The 15,640-nt window shown below is 38.6% G+C and overlaps 1 protein-coding gene across 6 annotated transcripts in view; it reads right to left on the bottom strand.

Annotated features, from left to right (window-relative positions):
* Positions 1 to 15,640, bottom strand: part of TDRD3 (tudor domain containing 3) — a 200,086-nt gene that overhangs the window by 48,271 nt on the left and 136,175 nt on the right. The gene's annotated exons all lie outside the window — the stretch shown is intronic.

Genomic DNA, 15,640 nt, shown 5'->3' with positions numbered 1-15,640 from the left:
ATACAACATTTCAAATATTAGCCAAGGCCATAAGAGAGATCTTTAAAAAAAGAAAAAAACACTTTCCCTCAAGAATATCTGCCTAATAAACATAATATAATGTCTTATTTTAACAAAAGCAGTCAATATTAAATTTTTCTTTAGAGAGAAGAAAAATGATCACTTTTAGTTTCTGCTGGCATTGTTTACTGTTCAGAAGTAAAGATTCCAGGAAGAACAGCAGTGACCAAAATCAGGACCCAAATGAGCACTTTCAGCAGAAGGCATGTATTGGCTTTTGTTCCAGACATTTTTAGAGAATAAAAGCAGCAGTTGCCTCCTGTTGATTATCTGCTATGTATTAGATAGACCACACTAGCATTTTATATACATTATCAATAGTCACCAAGATAGTTTTATGATATAGGTGTTATGAGGCTTAACAGAGAGAAGTAAAGTAAGGTCCCTTGTATAGTACATTGAATAAATAAGTATTTGGGGAGTAAGCTTTTCAGATCTGCTGTTTAGGGATCCATTTTTTCTTATATTATTCCAGTGAGGGCCCCTAATATCTATGATAATCAGGAGGTAGGGAAAAAATTAAGTCATGATGAGAGTAACTAAGTATCCTGGACTACAGATGAAGGATGAATAATGATGTATACAGAATGAAAGTTCAACCAGGCTTGGCAGATGTGGCAGAACTTGATTTCAATTCTTCTAAAAGGAAAATATAAAAAATTTCCTAATCTACAATTTAGAATTAAGGGGTACTATGGGTCTATGGAACTATACTGGAGAACTACATTAATAGGAAAATATAAGATCTTTTCACTTTGTTCCAGATCCAATCTACTTAAAGAATTTCTAACTTTTTATTATTGTTTTTACTAACAATTAACACTTTCATTTATGTACTCAAGCACTCTCATGCACCAACCTTCTTACAGCAAAAGTACTATCCTAGAAAAGAGAATGACAAATTCCTGAAGAGCTTATTATTTAACAAATAAACAAGCTTAGGAAACTGCTGATAGTAAAGAGGAAAAATCATTACACTTAGTACTTAAAATATTATTTTCAGTTACTGAACTGATGATGATGTACATTAGACTATAGAATAAAACTAGTAATTTTGTTAATAATGAACGTATTTCATTTCCATTACTATGCTGAGATAACATAGTGAGAGTAAAATTTACAAAGAAAATTATTTTTTAAAAATAAGAATTCCTGGCCAGGCGCAGTGGCTTACCCCTGTAATCCCAGCACTTTGGGAGGCCAAAGCAGGTGTATCACCTGAGGTCAGGAGTTCGGACCAGCCTGGTCAACATGGTGAAACCCTGTCTCTACTAAAAATGAAAAAAGTAGCCAGGCTTGGTGGCCTGGCTCTGTAATCCCAGCTACTCGGGAGGGTGAAGTGGGAGAATTGTTTGAACCTGGGAGGTGGAAGCTGCAGTGAGCCGAGATCGCACCACTGAACTCCAGCCTGGGCCACAGAGTGAGATCCCGCCTCAAAAAAAAAAGAGGCCGGGCGTGGTGGCTCACGCCTGTAATCCCAGCACTTTGGAAGGCCGAGACGGGCGGATCACGAGGTCAGGAGATCGAGACCATCCTGGCTAACAGAGTGAAACCCCGTCTCTACTAAAAATACAAAAAAATTAGCCGGGCGTGGTGGCGGGCACCTATAGTCCCAGCTACTAGGGAGGTTGAGGCAAGAGAATGGCGTGAACCTAGGAGGCGGAGCTTGCAGTGAGCAGAGATTGCGCCACTGCACTCCAGCCTGCGCCACAGAGCGAGACTCCGTCTCAAAAAAAAGAATTTCCTTAATACAGTAAAATAAACTCACAGAGGTAGAAAGTGAAAATTGTGGGGTTTTTTTTTGTTTTGTTTTGTTTTGTTTTGTTTGGAGACAAAGTCTTGCTCTGTTGCCCAGGCTGGAGTGCAGTGTCGTGATCTGGCTCACTGCAGCCTCCGCCTCCCAGGTTCAAGTGATTCTCCTGACTCAGCCTCCCGAGTACCTGGGATTACAGGCACCTGCCACGACGTCTGGATAAGTTTTGTATTTTTAGTAGAGACGGGGTTTCACCATGTTGGCCAGACTGGTCTCGAACTCTTGACCTCATTATCTACCTGCCTAGGCCTCCCAAAGTGCTGGGATTACAGGTGTGAGCCACTGTGCCCAGCCGAAAATTGTGTTTTTAAAAGAAGATAGTTTTCATATATATCCATTTCATTGAAAATGAAATACTTAAGAAGTCATTCTTGGATTTCCAATCATTCTTGGATTCATCATCCATTCCTGGATTTCCTTAAGCCCAATACCTTTTATCTTAGGTTAGTTAAATCATAAAGTCATATATAAAGTCAGTATTTTGAAACTGAGCTCATCTATTAAACACATAATAAACATACTCAATTATTAAATTGTGGGAGAAGCAATCTTCCTTCCTCCCTCCCTCCCTCCCTTCCTTCTTTCCTTCCTGCTTGCCTGCCTGCCTTCTCTCTCTCTCTCTCTCTCTCTCTCTCTCTTTCTCTCTCTCTCTTTCTTGAGATGGAACCTCACTCTGTCACCCAGGCTGGAGTACAGTGGTACAATCTTGGTCAGTGCAACCTCCGCCTCCCGGGTTCAAGCAATTCTCCTGCCTCAGCCTCCCAAGTAGCTGGGACTACAGGTGCAGACCACCACGCCTGGCTAATTTTTGTATTTTTAGTAGAGACTGGGTTTCACCATGTTGGCCAGGCTGGTCTCGAACTCCGGACCTCAGGTGATCCACCTGCCTCGGTCTCCCTAAGTGCTGTGATTACCGTGAGCCCCGTGCTCAGCCAGAAAAGCAATTTTAAATAAACTAAGGAATATATCCCAAATCAACTGAAAAGGCAGCTCCTTGGTTCCCTGGTCAGAATCTAATTGTTCTCGTCTCCCCTTTTTAAGAAGACATCATAATTCTAAACTACATTAGATAGCAAGGGGCAGCACAGGTCAGGTCTGCAATCACTCTAATAAATATATTAATATAGTTTTCTGTACAGACAGCAGAGTAAAATGCATCACATTTTATTTTAATCAGCCTAAAGGAAAAGGTGAAAAAAAAAGCACAAGTAGAAATGGGTAACATTTAACATTAAATAGCAGAAAAAAGAAAAGATTAGCAAAAAAAAAAAAGATAGAAAAATGTATTACAGGACCAGTGTTGTGGCTCATGCCTGTAATCCCAGCACTTTGGGATGCCAAGGTGGGTGGATCACTTGAGGTCAGGAGTTCAAGACTAGTCTGGCCAACATGGTGAAACCCCATCTCTACTAAAAATACAAAAATTAGCTGAGCATAGTGGTGTACACCTGTAGTCCCGGCTACTCGGGAGGCTGAGGCAGGACAATTGCTTGAACCTGGGAAGTGGAAGCTGCAGTGAGCAGAGATGGTGCCGCTGCACTCTAGCCCGGGAGGCAGTGCCAGACTCTGCCTCAAAAATAAATAAATAAATAAAAACTAAACGAATAATTAAGAATTAACTTATTAATTGTCACAAATCATTTAAGTCTGTATATAAGTATGTACTAAATTAATCAGGCATCTTAAAATATTAACACTTTTTTTGCAGAATATTCTCCAGCAGCAGCTGTACCTGCATTCTATAGTAGAAAATCAGGTAGAATTTGTTTCCCAAGGCTAATCCTCATTTTATTCTGATACACCTACCTGAAGAAATGCCTTAATATTTATTAAGATCCTACTATACGCCTGACTCTATGTTAAAGGTCTTTTGCCTACATCATTTCATGTAATCTTCACAACCATCCTAAAAGGGCAGTATTATCATTTTTATTTTGCAAGTGAAGAAACAAAGGAATGTGACTCGACTAAAGGCTTGTGGTAGAAAATGCTGAAGCCAGAATTAAACTGAAATCTAACTGAAGCTGAAACCCAGGATTTTTCCATTACACCAAGCTGCCGGGGCAGGGTGGGGGAACCCAGAATGTAACAAACAACATGTTAGCTTCAATTTTATCACCCGTATCTGTTCATTTCTGGTGAGATGTAGAAATCACAAAGGCTCTTTCACAATCCCTGATGGGGCTGAAAAATACATTTGGACACTAGGACTGCCAGAATCCCGACCTAAAATTAATAATCTCTTTCCATTAATGCAGAAAAACCTAAACTTCTATTGAAAATTGGATTGGTATTTAGAGCTCACAAACTGGCACTTAGAAATAGCAAAAGAAAGACTACATAGCTTTTTATCATAGGGGTGCCACTTACTAATTCTGTAACCTTAGGCAAAATATTTAACTTTTCTGAGCCTCATCTTTAAGATGGGGTAATAATAGAGCATACCTCGGAGGATTAACATATGTAAAGTACTTAGAACAGTATCTGGCTTTAATAAGCACCCAATAAATGTTAGCTGTCATTATTAGCATTAAAATTCAGCAAATAAACTTAATTGATGACACATCAGGAAAGACCAAAAATCAGAAAATAAGGTGCTTCCCTATTTATACATTCCCACTACCACCAACTCCCATTTTTAGCTAAGATCTTTAGCTTGTTTTAGTTTTCTTGTTTATTTGTTTTTATTTGATTCTTAATGAAAACAGGGCAGGAAGAATGCTTTAATAAAAACTTCTTTATTGTCATATTATGAAAGTCATATTACAGAGAAAATTCAGATACATCAGAAAATCAAAATCATACTCTAATACTGTTTTTCACTTCAAATATAGTATATCTATAAACGTTCTCCATATAAAAATTTTCTCTACATCCTTTAATTTTTTCTATATTAAAAATGCTAAGAAATATTTAAAAAGAAAAAAAATACTCTTGATCCCATCACTAGAAAAATGTGTACAAGAAAGTTCCACCTTCTGCTTAATCCAATCCCACTTCCAGATATAGTAATTATTCACAGTTTCGCAGGTTACTCTCTTTTATATAATTCATACACATTCTTTTTTTTTTGAAACCGAGTTTCACTCTTGTTGCCCAGGCTGGAAGTGCAATGGTGCAATCTCTGCTCACGGTAACCTACACCTCCCAGCTTCAAGTGATTCTCCTGCCTCAGACTCCTGAGTGGCTGGGATTACAGGCATGTGCCACCATGCCTGGCCATTTTTTTGTATTTTTAGTAGAGACAGGGTTTCTCCATGTTGGTCAGGCTGGTCTCCAACTCCTGACCTCAGGTGACCTGCCTGCCTCGGCCTCCCAAAGTGCTGAGATTATTGGAGTAAGCCACCACGCCCAACCCATACACTTTCTTTTTTAACAAAAAAAGTAGACTCATGCTATATCTCATGGGCTACAATTCAGTTTTAAAATGAACAGTATCTCATGGGCATCTTTCCAGTTTAGTGACTACAGGTATCTCATTCATTTCAGTATTACATTTTTTTAAGAAAAGGCTGCTTTAAATATTTTTTACATAGTTACTATGTTGAGAGTAGGGTGTGAGTCTTGCTCAGCATTGTTTTCTCCAGTGCTTAGCTACGATAGAATCAGGCAAATAAGTGGTACTCAGTAAATATTTGCTGAAAGAAAGACAGAATTACTGAAAACACTGGGAATGAAATAAGCCTCCAAGTTCAAAATTGCTACCTGTTTAACACCATTACCTGGGCTTAGCTAAGGCTGCAAGATTGAAATAGAAAATGTACCCCTTTACTTTTCCTCCTTTAAGAGAAGTATGCATCAAAGCACATTAGGGTAGATTTAGATTGAGTTCAAATGATCAGAGAAAAAGACTCCACAATACACCAAAAGTAAGCTTATAAAAGCCATCTCTGATTTTCATTAGAGAACACTGAGCTTGAGGCCAAATAAACTGCTTCTCTAGTTTTGCAGTAATGCACCTTTGACAAAGTCACAAAGAACCCGTTTCCTCATTTGTAAAATGTGAGTAATGATTCTTATCACAGGATTATGGCAATGATTCATTTTGAGAATATATATAAAACTGCTTTCTCCTGGGTCCAAACAAAGTGTTTGGAATTAGACTGACTACTGGAATTAAATTCCAGTCCTACCACTGAGCAGCTGTGTGACCCTTATAAAACTGGGATGATGCTACTTACCTCTTTCCTTCACTGATACTCATCATAGTTACTGAGCATTGACTGTTGGTGGCATTGTCTACGCTCTCCTAGTCACTCTATATGAAAGCAGTAGGTAAGACACATTGCCCTCTATCCTGTGAAGCTTAGTTATAATGGGCAGAGGTAGACAACAAATAGGTACAAAGAACAAATAATGTGGCTTAAAGCTGTAATAAAATCTATGAAAGAAATCGACTTATGAAAAAACAAGGAGTGGGGAGTACAGCAATGTAGAGGGAAAACGTCTCTGAAGAAATGGTGTTTACATGAGCCCTAATGAGAGGAAATGCAAGGAAAGTAGGGATGAGTCGTCCAAGAGGAGAGAACAACACATACAAAGATCCTGGGCTAGAAACCTGCTTAAATTCTAAGTAAAGCCATAATCAACATTAATTATTAATTTCAAAGGAAAAATTATTGTATATTCCAATATCATAAAGTTGATGTCCATTATGCTAAATAAAAACATCAGATCTCAGAAAAAATGATCACAAGAATTAACATTAGTTTTAATTTGGCATGGAATTTTTCTTTCAATTATAATTTGTACAATTATTCAAATATATACAGTTGTTTTCCTGTTCTCATTAAAATCTTTATAGATACGACACATATTAAACTGAAGACTAAGCTCAAAATAAGCATACTTAAGATGCCCAATGTTCAAAGAACTAACTTTTTGGTGTTTCAAAGCCCCTTTAAAAAAAAAAAACAGAGAAAAGCCAATTTTTAAAAAGTTAGTATAAAGCATAAGACTACTGCTGTTATAAATGAACAAATAATGAGAATTCTGAGAAAAAGTGCCACACACATCAACAATACAACTGCAAAGATTGCCCGGTTTAGTTCCATCTAAAAGCCCAAGCTAGCCCCTACAAATACAAAAAAGAAAAAAATGTCCAGTTTAGTAAAATTTCTCACATAATTAAAAAACCAAATAAGCTTACCTCAGAGTACAGTTATAACATCCCTATTTCACAGATAAGGAAGCTGAAGAGGCTTGACAAGCTTACACAGCTAGCACAGCGTAGAGCTGGGATTAACTGAGTAGATTCCAGACCCCAGTATTAACCTCCCTCTTAAACCTCAATAAAGTTACCATTATACTACTAGCATTAAATCATTAATAACCATGAGTTATTTTCAGTATTTCATCATGAAACTCAGGTTAGGATTACTATAAAAACATTTTTCTGCCAGGGTTAAAGAAAGTACTAATGGACAAATTGATCCATTAAATGAAAATACATGAATCTGAGTAATTTAGCTACTTGGGTAAAGTCAGATGTGGCTCTCTTGTTGATAAACAGGTATTTATATACGAGGCACTAGACTTGTGGGTCAAAAACCATTTAGAAATAACAACCTTATGTTATTTTTGCTTTAATTCAAATATTAATATACAAGCTCATTTCCTTATCTGTCAAATGGAAATAATATATACTTTGCATTTGCAGACAATAAAATGAATTAACAGTATGCAAAGCACCTAGCATAGTCCCTGGCACATAGCAGATGCTCAATAAATGACACTTTTTTTTTTTTTTTTTTTTTTGAGGCGGAGTCTCGCTCTGTTGCCCAGGCTGGAGTGCAGTGGCGCGATCTCGGCTCACTGCAAGCTCCGCCTCCCGGGTTCCCGCCATTCTCCTGCCTCAGCCTCCCGAGTAGCTGGGACTACAGGCGCCGCCACCACTGCCCGGCTAATTTTTTTGTATTTTTAGTGGAGACGGGGTTTCATTGTGTTAGCCAGGATGGTCTCGATCTCCTGACCTCGTGATCCGCCCGTCTCGGCCTCCCAAAGTGCTGGGATTACAGGCTTGAGCCACCGCGCCCGGCCGACACTTATTATTTTATCTTATGGTTAATAAATGTGTAAGTGAACGGACAATTAAATGAAGAGGAAGAAAATAACAGCAAAAATGAAAAAGAGGCTCATGTGTTCTAGTATTCTAAGAAAAGCTATATCCATCTTCTACAGATCCAAGTACCAAAAAAGTAATATTATCATATGCAAAGAAATTAAATTAATTTAAAACAATGTAGATTTAATATGAAAACCCTACAATAGAGGAAACTTCTTCAGTTTACTAATGCTCAATTAGATAAAACATCTAATATTTCAAAAATTCAGAGTATATTAGGATCATTCAAATTTAGAAATGCCCTAATAATATTCTAATAAAACTGTGGGCTAAAAGGAACCTACACAGTCTCTTTTTATGGTATTTTACAGAGACTAGTTCTGAAAAATTAGGTCCTTTGGGTTTGGCTCTTAGTAAAGTCTGGAGATGTTTGTAGCTTAGTGCTGGATACATTATTAGTCTAAGAAAACATCCATGTATATAATGCACTAAGCATAATTTAAGGTTCATAAAATATGAAGCCTAGAACTCACACATACCTAGGCAATTAAATATGACATTGAAATTATTAACTACCTTTTTACATGTATTTACAAAGTTAAAATACTATAATGACTTAAAAAGCAACACACCAATGGCAGGACAAGGTTTTTTCACTCACCAGTGTTTTTTTCTAAATCACAATTCTAGGTGAGGCCAATTTTTAGGGATTTTTCCCCAATACTACAATTACGTAACAAACCATTACTCAAACTTAGTGGCATAAAAGAACATTCACTTTATTATGCTCACAGATCCTGTGGGCCAGGAATTCAGAAAAGGCACAGTGGGGACAGTGTGTCCCTCTTGGATGTGGAGCCTCCAGTGTTAAGATGCACAGCTTGAGAGGGGCTCAACAGCCAGCACCAGAACTACCTAAAGATTCATGTACCACACAGGTCCAGGGCCAGGGCTGGGAGCATTTAAAGACTAGGACTGAGCACTGGAGACAGCCTCTCCATGAAGCTTGGGTGCCTCACTGCATGGCTGTCTCAGAAGAGGCAGCAGTGTAGTATATTTTCACTTCCCACCTGGTACTGTGCCTACCATCTTAAACTACCTGCCTGGCCTTGTTACTCTGACAAAAAGTGTCATGCTGTCAGAATGCAAGTAAATCCAGAGTCTGCAATGTCCTAACAACATAAACCAGAACATTTCAAACGTACTGTAGTGAAAGACCAGGGTTTTTGTTTTAGCTGCTGGTTCTGGTTTTAATTTCCAATCTGCCGCTGACTGTTACTTTTGTAAAATGCAGTAACAAATGTTTAGGTACGATCAAATTGCTAAAGGAGTTTCTAAAGGCTCTCAATTTCAGCACTTAATCTGTACTTGTTTGCTGACTAGATACTAAGTGGCTCTGGCACAGACTATTAACTATTAAAGGTAACAAGTTGTCCACAAATAGAATTGGAAATAATTAATTCAAGTTAAGCTTAAAATACTATCTAAAAATTTGGGGTACATTTGTACTTCAAAAAGAATGGAATGGTAAAAAGGAATCCGCTTTACAGGAAGAAAAAGTCAAGGGCTGGGAAGCCCATAGAGATGGCTAGGAATAGAAAGAAAGTGATAGGCTGTGGGTAGATAGCTATACATTTCTTCTGCTTTCGGCTGTGCTGGCAGTTGATGACTTTACTCACATAGCAACCATTTATCCCTGGTTTCCAAACAGGCACTCTACCATAGATTTCCATCAATATGCAGTAATGCTGTTTGATGCAATAAGATATAAATATACATTATAGTCAATACATAGATGATTCTTGAGGAAATCCCTAACAATAACATCTAGCCTAATATATACATATTTTCTCTATTATCATTATATTACATTCCCTTTGTGAGGTCCCTGTTCTTCAGTCTTCAAAGTTCAAGCAGTAAATCTACAAGGCAAACTATCCAAAGAGCCCTGAAACTTGAATTAAAAAAAAAAAAAAAAGCAAAAACAAAGCCAAAAAGACACCTTCCGTGAACTATCCAAGACCTGCAACTTGATGTGAAGTACACATCAACCATTAATGTTAGCCTTATATCTGCTAATATCTAAACAGATTATTTACATCTATATCCTGTTAACCAATATAAATACTAATTTTCACAAAATCCACAGAAAATAAGAGTAATGGAACACCATAAAAACAATATATATAGTATAGTCTGAATTTTATCCTGCCAATGAGAAGAGTCAATGGAGCATTTTAAGCCAGCAGGAAGTGTGATCAAATTTGTGCTTTGAAAGGTCACTGATCACAATATGGAGAATGGGATGATAAGGTTCTGCAAAAAACAGTGAAAGTCTGATGAAAGCCTTGATGAAGGCCTGAAGTAGGGCAATGAAGGTGGAGATGATACATGATGAGTGGAGGATGCTGTTGCATCTGCTGCTGTTGCTGATGCCAAGCACTATGCTTAGCACTTCATATACATTATCTAAGTTGATCTTCCCAATGATCCTGTAGCCCTACAATAGGTGCTGTCACTACTTCTCCATTTCCTGATGAGAAAATTAAGGTTAATAGTTCTCTATCTCACCCAAAGACATACAACTAGTATTCAAGAGCTGTAAGTTTAGTGGTGAAATTAGTTGTATGTATCTGCTCCAGTACCCTGTCCTTTTCATTTGGTAACAGAAAACAATGTAATCCAACCTCACTTTGTTCCGAATATTTTATAAATGTCAACTAGAATTATGTTTTATTCCAAGTTAAAGATATAACAAAAAGTCAATGCTGAGAAAAATTTCTAAGTAAATGTGATAATCAATTATTTCTAATGAAACTTTAAAAAATCAGAATATATATATTTTTTCCAACCAGCCTGACAAATTACTGTCCAGAATCTGATATGATATAACAAGTCCATCCAAGCCAAGGCTTACTCCACTAAATTCTGACTTCTAGGGGTACTAAAACTAAACAAAATACTCAGATAGCTTAGGCTGATATAAAACATAGAAGCAAGAAAGATTTGTTTATGCAACTGTATTAGAAAAACAAACCTTTTAAACCCTAAATATATGCAAACCACTGAATCACAATTACTTCTTGGTAATGTCAATTTGAGTCTATAACAGACTCAAATAATGATGCTGCTAATATGAACATAAATAAGATCTTAACTCTCTTCATTAGCTGTCTATAATGCATGTAACCATTAAACATTAAGATGTTATCCTGAAACACTGTCTAGATTTATTTTAGAAAAATATCCAACATTTTCTCCCATCAATGAAGAGTTAATTTTAGAACAAGAGATTTACAGAAAATAACCAAATTTTCCACCAAAGTGGAGATTCAACTTAATAAAAGTAAAAATTTACTCTGGGCTTTAACTCCAATTAAAAATACATGCTATCTTAAAATGAGCTCAAAAACAATTCAGTAGCTTGCCTCAACTGTTTGTTTGTTTGTTCTACAATATACCCCAGCTCACCTAAGAATACTGGCACTTAGTAGTGTGAGAAGGTCAACAAGAGAAAGTAACACAACGATCCCTGCTAAAGATACCTGAGGGCAACCAACACACAGCTTTCCCACCAATCCTGTTATCTTCATCATACCTATGAAGACACAGCCAGGAGAATATAAGAAAGAGCTACAAGCACTATAATCTTCCATATATGTATATGCATGTGTGTGTGTGTGTGTGTGTGTGTGTGTGTGTGTGTGTGTGTATCACTTTATTGTCTAGCTATTGGTACTTATGTGTGTTATCATGAATGTCTTCTGTGTGATGCCAACATCATCAAAGAGAGTTTAGGGTCAGAAAAGCTGCTAGTAATGGTACAATCAGGTCCCGGTAAGGTAAACCTTTAAAACAATCAAACAGCAAACCAAACAGTGTTTTCAAGTATGCCTGATTATTTACTAGCCATTCAAAACAACTGGTAGGTCTTATTTTGGCAATAAAACTTTGAAATAAAAGACTAAATATTATTACAGGTTACAAATATACCAGATCAAATCTGATTACTGTTTTCAAAATAACTTCTGCTAAGCACTTACACTTTGTTCAGTATTGCTTTGTTTTACATTAAGTAAATGATGAAATCCTTTGAAAGTAAGCATTCCTATACTCCTTTAGTTTATGATTTCTTCTGTCTCACACACTAGACAGTGAGCATCTTTGGGACAAGAGCTACAAAATCAGTCTACTTCCCTGAGTTTTCTGAATGAGGTATTTTAAATACTAAATAAAATACAGCATTTATTGAATGAATAATTCCCCACAACACATACAACTATTGCCTGTTTTCAATCTCAATCCCATCTTACCCTATTTTCCATTTTGCAGACAAGAAATTTTTTCTTAAAGCACCAAAATAAACCTCATGGCTCTTATGCCAAAAACCCTGTAATGCCTTTGTATCACATTTGGACAGAATTAAAACTCCTTAGGACAAAATCCTTGTAATCTGGCTCTAGCCTGCCAATTCCAATTCTCTCCTCACAGCACTGCCTCTACCATATGTTCCCAGGCACAGGAAACTGGTGCTCTGATGCCTCCACACCTGTATACATAGTGCTCCCTCTACTTGGACTGCCCCAACACTTCTCCTCAGTCTTGGCTAGATGCCATCTCCCCTAAGAAGCCTTCTGCTCATTTCCTGAATCAGTCAGTGTGTCCTCCCCACACAGTACATCTAGGAGAGATTAAAAATTTTGCTTCCTGGATGTAGTGTGATGGGTCCCGAACAAGGTTACTAAACCTTGAAGGCAAGACTGTGAGTCAAGGTCATGGTGCTCATCCAAGGAGCAGGTGTCCCTGAGAACCCAAACATAAATTTTCCAAACCTTTATGATGTGTTTTCCCTTTAAAACTGAATCCTTTTAACAGCAACTAGGTCACATCTTGAATGCTTTGCTGCTTAGAAATTTCTTCTGCCAGATACCCTAAATCAACTCTCTCAAGTTTAAAGTTCCACAAATCACTAGGGCAGGGGCAAAAGGTTGCCGGTCTCTTTGCTAAAACATAACAAGGGTCACCTTTGCTCCAGTTCCCAACAAATTCCTCATCTCCATCTGAGATCACCTCAGCCTGGATTTCGTTGTCCCTATCATTATCAGCATTTTGTTCAAAGCCATTCAACAAGTCTCTAGGGTGTTCCAAACTTTCCCCCATTTTCCTGTCTTCTTCTAAGCCCTCCAAACCATTCCAACCTCTGCCTGTTACCCAGTTCCAAAGTCACTTCCACATTTTTGGGTTATCTTTTCTGCAGTGCCCTACTCTATTGATACCTATTTACTATATTAGTTCATTTTCCTGCTGCTGATAAAGACATACCTGAGACTGGGTAATTTATACAGGAAAAGGGTTTATTGGACTTAACAGTTCCATGTGACTGGGGAAGCCCACAATCATGGCAGAAGGCAAGGAGAAGCAAGTCACATCTTACGTGGATGGCAGCAGGCAAAGAGAGAGCTTATTCAGGGAAATTCCACTTTATAAAGCCATCAGATCTCATGAGATTTACACTATCACAAGAACATCTTGGGAAAGACCTGCCCTCATGATTCAATAACCTCCCACTGGGTCCCTCCCACAACATGTAGGAATTCAAGATGAGATTTGGGTGGGGACACAGCCAAACCATATCAACTTCTATAGTGTCTCCTAAATCATGAGGTTATGGGAAAATATGGCATAAAAGTCTGGAAAATTTGCAGACTGACAATGTGATAGAAAAGAAAATCCCATTTTCTAATAAATCCACATCAGCTGCAGAAATATGCATAAGTAACAAGGAGCTGAATGTTAAACCTTAAGATAATGGGGACAATGTCTTCCATGTCAGAGGTCTTCATGGAGCCCCTCCCATCACAAGCCAGGAGGCTTCGGAGGAAAAAATGGTTTCATGGGCTGGGTCCAGGGTCCCCATGATGTGTGTAGCCTAGGGACTTGGTGCCCTGCATCCCAGCCACTCTAGCCATTGCTGAAAGAGACCAACATAGAGCTTGGGCTGTGGCTGCAGATGGTGCATGCCTCAAGTCTTGGCAGCTTCCACATGATGTTGAGCCTATGAGTGCACAGAAGTTAAGAACTGGGGATTGGGAACCTCCAACCAGATTTCAGAGGATATATGAAAACTCCTGAATGCCCAGGCAGAAGTTTGCTGCAGGGTCAGGCCCCTCATAGAGAACCTCTGCTAGGGCAGTGCAGAAGGGAAATGTGGAATCAGAGTCCCCACACAGAGTTCACTACTGGGGCACCCCCTAGTGGAGATGTAAGAAGAGGGCCACCATCTTCCAGACCCTAGAATGGTAGATCCACCAAAAGCTTGCACCATTCACCTGGAAAAGCCACAGACACTCCTCACCAGCCTGTTAAAACAGCTCGGAGGGAGGCCGTACCCTGCAAAGTCACAGAGGTGGAGCTGCCCAAGACCATGGGAGCTCTCCTCTTTCATCAGTGTAACCTAGATGTGAGACATGGAGTCAAAGGAGATCATTTTGGAGCTTTTAAGATTTGACTAACAGCTGGATTTCAGACTTGCATGGGGCCTGTAGCCCCTTTGTTTTGGCCAATTTCTCCCATTTGGAATGGCTGTATTTACCCAATGCCTGTACCCCCATTGTATCTAGGAAGTAACTAACTTGCTTTTGATTTTTCAGGCTTTTAGGCAGAAGAGATTTGCCTTGTCTCAGATGAGACTGGACTTTTAAGTTAATGCTGAAATGAGTTAAGATTTTGGGTGACTGTTGTGAAGGCATGATTGGTTTTGAAATGTGAGGACATGATATTTGGGAGGGGCCAGGAGTGGAATGATATGTTTTGGTTGTATCCCCACCCAAATCTCATCTTGAATTCCAACAAGTTGTGGGAGGGACCCAGTGGGAGGCAATTAAATCATGGAGGTAGGTCTTTCCTGTGCTGTTTTCGTGATAGTGAATAAGTCTCATGAGATCTGATGGCTTTATAGAGTTTCTCTGAACAAGCTCTCTCTTTGCCTGCTGCCATCTATGTAAGATGTGACTTGCTCCTCCTTGCCTTCCACAATGATTGTGAGGCTTCCCCAGCCACGTAGAATTGTAAATCCAATACACCCTTTTTCCTGTATAAATTACCCAGTCTCGGTTGTGTCTTTATCAGCAGCTTGAAAACAAACTAATACAGGAGTCAAAAGCAAATGTAAGGGGATAGGAGGATGAAAGGAAATCAAGAGTTCTCAGTGGGACAGTATGAAGAGAGGTTGGGACAAAAATACTCATTAAGTCAGAGTCAGGAAAAAGAAAGATCTGAAGCAGCAGCAGAGACTCTGTTGCTGGCTTTGCAGAAGCAAACAATATGTAAATTGCCTATGGGGTGGCCCATGTGGCAACAATCTGAAGGCAGCTTTTAGGAGACAAAGCAGTCTCCAGGCAACACCAAGCAAAAAACAGGACCTCAGTCTTGCATCCACAAGGAAATGAAATTCTGCAAGAACTGGTGAGCCTGTAAGAGGACCTCAAGTCTCTGATAAGATCACCACTCCAACCAAAATCTTAACATCAGCATCTGAGACTTTAAACAGAGGCCCCAGTGAAGCTGTGCCTAGACTCCTGACACAAAGAAACTATAAGGTAATAAAGTTGCATTGTTTTAAGCCACTAACTTTGTGGTAATTTGTTACACAGCAACAGAAAACTAATACATCATGCTTACAAATCTTGCCCACGTCAAACTTT

The sequence above is a fragment of the Macaca thibetana genome, chromosome 17 (genome assembly GCF_024542745.1).
Source record: "Macaca thibetana thibetana isolate TM-01 chromosome 17, ASM2454274v1, whole genome shotgun sequence".
NCBI lineage: Eukaryota > Metazoa > Chordata > Mammalia > Primates > Cercopithecidae > Macaca > Macaca thibetana.
This window is presented reverse-complemented; position numbering and strand designations above follow the sequence as displayed.